This window comes from Pseudomyrmex gracilis, unplaced genomic scaffold, assembly GCF_002006095.1.
Source record: "Pseudomyrmex gracilis isolate BER0280 unplaced genomic scaffold, ASM200609v1 scaffold_2178, whole genome shotgun sequence".
Classification (NCBI taxonomy): domain Eukaryota; kingdom Metazoa; phylum Arthropoda; class Insecta; order Hymenoptera; family Formicidae; genus Pseudomyrmex; species Pseudomyrmex gracilis.
Genome location: NW_018022762.1, coordinates 4375 through 11010, shown reverse-complemented (window position 1 = coordinate 11010; position 6636 = coordinate 4375).

Genomic DNA, 6636 nt, shown 5'->3' with positions numbered 1-6636 from the left:
ATTTTAAAATTAGTTAGGGGGGTATCCGGGGTTTTCCATATGTGAGATGCAAATCTAGCATCCCGTATGATTTTAAGAATTGAGATTTCAATTCAAAAAATACTTGTAAAAATTTTACAAGTAAAATTCGTTACATTTATATATATATATATATTTGTATACGCATAGTTTCCGCACAAACATCCTGCGAATGGCTCGTATCGGCCTTATTTGATTCCTGTTCTCCCGAATAAGGTGCAAACTTTTCTTTGGCGTTTCACGCAAACATAACCTAGGGCGGAATCGCCGTATTCTTCTCTTGCATTTCTAAAACAAAATGCGGTATTTCGAGTATTTCGAGTTTGAAAAATGATGAAATAGATATTGACGTAAGGTACAATTACACTTACACAGACGCTTTCACCTCTCGAACTTTGGGAACATTAAATCTGTCATCACTGACGAGAAACTACCACACCATAAAAACGTCGATTTTTGGCAAGTTCAAAGAATCTGCCTTCACAAAACGTGGCTTCAATTTGCACGGCATTGCATACAATCACAGGAATTGCTTTGTAGCACAAATTTATTGTGAGAAAATGATCAAAATCGCTGTCAACGAAATGACAATGTACCAATGTGACGTCATGGCCGCTTAGCCAATGAAGACCGTTTTTCCCAGGCACCGTTAATTTGAAATATTACGACATTTCAAGTTAAATTTTCAATACGTAATCTTCGAAAAAAAATCTAATTTCCACGCGAATATTATTTACAATATGCATTCTTGCAATAAAATGGCAAAAAACAATTTAATAAAATTCATGCAAATTCCCTATTATTTAACAACTATTAACTAGTTATCACTCGGCGCTTATACTTTTATTAATTTCAAATAATTATCGCCGCAATTGATTGTTACTGCGATTTTGCGAGTTTCTTCGGACTTAATCGCTCGGCCGTTCGTTTTCTGACGACCCTTTCCAGTCCAACCCGCGCTCTTATATAGCAGCTTTTCCTCTCCCTTATGGCAAGTTTTTGATTCTTCTGGAATCCTCGTGATTATTTTTCTTATCGCTTCATTTTTAATAAGATTTCCTGTCGGCTTTCTTATCCTAGCGCTTTTTGCATTATGTTTGCGCTTGAGTTATCTCTTAATTTTTAAAACTAGATAACCGAGGTTTCCAGAAAATCTTACCTTGCTCTTTCTACACCATTCCAGAAAGTATCGTTTCTCCGTTTTGCGGATCTGTGAATTTACATTCTTTTTTCAAATTCAGCTGCAACGTATAGTTTTTAATTATTATTATTTTTTTCTTCTGGAATTGTGTACTTGCTCTGCTTTCACTTAGTGCGGGTTTTTCTGGGGAAAAGTTTTTGTACAGGGGTTTTTTTTCTTGAATGCATTCGCCTTTATAGTAACATAATATCATAAAGAAATACAATCCAAAACAAACAATAAACTTATATTAATATCCTTATTATATTAGTAAATTATACCAATCCGGATTCGATCTTATTAATAATTATTATAAAAAAAGAGGAAAAACAAATCACAACTAAAACAAATCACAATAAGTATTTTGTTTCTAATACATAATATTTTTATTACAAAACTTATTCTATTTATATTGTATTAATCCTAAATAATAGTTCTAACTAATTTTGGACCTAGATTATCTACATTTTTACACACAGATGTTTTGTATCTATATTTTTATTTATATGAGCTATTCAAAGTTCCCGGTCCACCCAGAATAAATCTGCCTGGTCGATGGTGCTGCCCTCTGAAGACTCATCCTCGGCCTGGTTTCGTGCGCCCTCTTGCACCATCGCCAAGAGACGTTGTAACTGCGCCTACGCGTCCTCGGTGCCCATTTCTATGAGCCGCTCATCCTCTTGTGCGCGCTGCTCTCTCTCGTGCTCGCTGTCCGCCAATCGGATTTCGCCTCGCGGAGGCGGTTTGTCCGACGGTTGCAGTTTATGTGTTCTTTGATCCTAGCTTTTAATTGCCTCTTTGTCTGCCCTACATACAATGCACAGCAGTCATTACATTCAAGTTTATATACTACGTTTGTATTCTAATTATATGGAGTGATGTCTTTGTGAGTTTTGATTGCGTTAGTAAGCTTGTTTGGACATTTGTAACTAATAGAGAACTCGGAACCTTTAAATGATGGTATTACAATCTCAGAAAAATTGATTTTTTACGTAGGTAAAAACAATAAATTTCTTATTATTAGTTTGAGATTTGTTATTAATATTAAACTTAAAATTACGGGAGATTAACGTTTTAATTCTTTTGTTGATGCTCGTAAATATCAGGTCCAAGGGATATCCATTATGTAAGATTTATACAAAAAAGTATGTTCTTTTATGAAAATCAGGGTGTGATAATAATAACGCCCTGTCTATTATGCTGAAAATCGTACCCAATTTGACATAATGGGTGATGTCAGTAAAAGGAAAGGTAACGTCCAGAAAAAGTTTTTTATGATACCAATCGATTTTTAAACAATTATTAGAGACATAAATGGACAAGTCAAAGAAATTGATACAATTTATTGAGATACATCTTCTAATTCTTTCGGTCTTATTGGATAATAAGTATCTATCAATGATAGACAAAATGTGTCCGTAGATTCTTTATTAAGATTTTCGATCTCTTTGCGAGTCTTTAATTTTCTATAGTTTTAATTTGATTAACATCTAGCCACCTAATAGTCGTATTTCGATCAGTTCCGTATAAAAGAATACCTAATAATGTATCAGCAGCTTCGAGAGCTCCACATTCTCTGTTGTGCGTAAATTGCATAGCAATATTCAAAAGATACCTTTCTAGTGATTTATTTTCGTTATTCTTACTATTGGTAATGCAATCAGATAATTCACATTTTCCCGTTTTATTCATATACTTGTGACGTACCACGTAAGTAATGTTGATTTCTCACCAATAAATTGTATATCCATATTTCCTTCCCAAGCAGTAAGAAGGACAGGATTATAATTATTTATATCACTTTCATTTTGTCTACGAGGAAGATCGTAAAACCTACTTCTATGTTTTAATTGGTTTCTACCTGCTATCAAACTTGCGACATCTCTTATTGTTAATGTTTCAGTGACGGGACGAGGAAATCCAAACCGACATCTACGTACAACTTTACGTCCTACTTTCTTAGAACGCAGACAATAATCGTTGTTTGTGCATGTGATGCATATTAACACGTTTATATAACAACGGTGAAATGTCTTGATTTGGCATTTTGCAACTTATATGTCGTAAAATAAAAGTGGAAACTTCTTCAATAGAAGAATCTTCTATAATCGTGCATTTTTAATCCAAATTAACAAGTGGAAATGTTGTATGCCTCTACCTTGATATTCTCGTCGCCAGAAATAGAGTTACTTCTTTGATTGGATGATCTTTAGAACATATAAAGTCAAGCATTGCTTTAAATTTATTATCAAGAAATCTCGATGATGAGACAGGATCTTTTGCAACGAGTACGCTAGTACTTAACAAAGAATTATGCCATCCATTTACTTTACGTATATAATCTTCTAAATCATCCCATAACCATTCGCTCGGAAATTCGACTTAACGTTAAAAACCACGTTGCAGGTCCATAATGTGGCGTCATGCAATTCAAATTACTTCTTGGTCTTCTTCAATATTGGTCCGTATTTCTTAGTGTAGAAAATATTGTACTCAAGTCAGATTTTAATAGTTCTTTTGACATTGCTTCTAAATATTCTGCAGTAGTGTAACGAAATCGTAATAAGTTTGTTATATTCATTTTGTGATAAATTCCACGACTTATAACTGACGAATATTTGCATTGTTTAATAAATAAAATACATATTGTAGATTCAATCTGAACTGTAAATGTTTAGACATTAAACGACATTTAATAAATTCATGATCATAAAGTTTAATTTTTTTATCATCATGTTGTCCGTTAATACCAAAGGGAAATAAATCTGGAAAACACATTAAATCCAATAATTTCTCACAATTATCTAAGGGTAAATCATGAACTTTTAACATTTGAAACAAGGCTGTCGCAGTTTTATTTTATTTTTTTGTATAAAGAATAAATAGTATATTGCTTATAATAATTATCATTTTCATTTGTAACTTGTGTTAATAATGCTTCGCGTTGTTCTGCTATTTTATCGTCTGCATTGTTTGTTTTTTTTATTTTAGATGTTGATTTCTTTAATAATTTGTGTTCATCAAATGTAGTTTCTGCATCAAATTCTGTTTCTTGCAATTGGAATTCAAGATTTAATTTGTTTAAACACAGTTTTTCATGAGTATTTGGCAAAATAATTTCAGAATATAAAGGATTATTTGTTTTTAGTCACGTCAAGGCGTCAAATACTTTTTTGACATTCACCACTTCTTCCCACACAATTTTCGATTTTGGTGGTATACTTTTTACCAAAATATACAATTTATGGTTTATGTTAATTGGATCAGTATTAGAACAAATTTTATTTAAAGTCTCTTGTAAAAGGAGTGGTAAATGAAACGTTCTACTTTTCACTTTTTGTATCATTTGCCTTTGTGTTAATTATTTGTCTATAACAGCTCCTATTTTAACAACAGTCTGAAATGCTTTTGCTCTCTGTACAAGAATGGTTTCAAATGAATTAAGAAATGATATTACTTCAGGAACGTTGTCTATGAAAAGATTATTTAAAATACAATACGCAGGCATAACATTATTGGAAAATTTTCGAACACAATATTTACATACATATTGTGCATCAATTTTTTTTCTTTTACATAAACCATCAAATCTCTCCAAGATAGAATGTCTATCTGTTTTTGAACAGTATTTATTTCTTTACTATTTTTGTTGTAACAAAGTCTTTCACATGATACACAAACATATCGTGGTATATCCATACAGCGTTTAGTTAAAGCTTTAAATGCATTTTGATATTCAGCAATGATATCGTTGTCACTCAAAACAGTATTAGGTTGCTGCTGTTTGTATATATCTGCTTTTTCTTGCGCCAAAATAACAATGTTCTTTAATGTGTNTAAATCAGCACAAGTTAAAGATCTGTCTAGATTTACAAGCTTCTGATGAACATTCTTAAGTTGATAAATCAAACGTCTCATATTTCTCACTTTTGGAAAATGAGGTGATAATAATTGAAGTGGAATACACATCGCTGTGCAAAGACTTGAAGTAATATAACAACTGTGCGCAGGACCTAACTTTTTATCTGAAGTTTTCACAGTACAATTAAAAATAGTTTCCATTAATTTTGATGTTCTTTAAAGTACATATATTTATTGTTTGAAGAACTTTCTCATAAAAACTAATCAAAAATAGATTGTCAGGTTTGCATGAATTATTACACAACCACGACATTTTTGCTTGTTTTTGTATTAAGGGGACCACATTTACAATAATTCCTTCCATATTTATTATCAAAGATTCTGCTAAATGTTTTTGATAATAAGTAGAATCAAGAAAATAATTTTCAGACGAAGCTGTATGTCTGGATATTTCACACAATGCATGTAATTTGTCATCAAATGTGGTACATTTNGCAACAACAGTCAAACATATTTCTGACTTTTTTCTAAGCAAAGATAATATTTTAGAAATATCACGAATGTTACTGTTTTTAACAACAATACACCAACGTACGATTTTTTCTGCTTCCATTCTGTTTTTAATATTTTCTTTAATTTTAAGTATTTTTGAAATATTTGCAATAAAGGTTTCTTTAAAACTACGAATGTTTATAAAATTATTTGATGTACTGATTCTATTATATTTAATTAGAATTTGTTTAGCCATCACACAGGTTTTTAGTTTTAAATCAGACAAACAATTTTGTATGTACTGTTCTGTTTTCCTCACAGATATCGTTTGCATTGTTTATTTTCTAAATTTTGTTCATATTGTCTGCGCTGTTTATCGCAATTATTTTCTAAATCATTTCTATACCGACATCGTTTCTTAGCGCGATTATTCTCTATACTCTCTTTATATCGGTTTTGTTGCCTAATGTGTTCCTTTTTGTTATATTCTAAATTTTGATATTTAGCACCATTCTTAGCGCAAATATTTGCCGAATTTTGCAAGTACCATTCTTCCTGTGTTTTATGTTTTTTTTTTTATATTTTCTACTTTACACTGTTGATTATTCTCATGTTTTGTATTTTCTATTGTACACTGAGAATTATTTTTATGTTGTTTTTTATTATTATTATTATAATTAGTTTTACGTAATATACGCATACGAGTCGCGTTAATTTCTCTTTGTATCACTTTTTGTAATGGTAATATTTTGTAGACTGGATATTGCGTGTCTTGAGAGAAATGCTCAATTTTATTTGTTTCCAATATTTTAAGTAAATATGAACGCATTCAGCTATGATCATATTTAACATTTTCAGGCAAAATGTTATACAATCTGGAAATTGCAAAAGCTATTGCGCAAACTCCGCAATCATTTCCGTTCGGTTGCTGTTGGACTGTAGAAAATTGGACAGAATTGAAATCATAATCTGGAAATAATCTTTTTAGAAATGTTTTATGATTTTTGTGCATTTCTTTTGTATTCAATGAATCGTAAATAAATATGTTCCTTGTGTCGTAATAACAACATACCCAATGTCCAGTA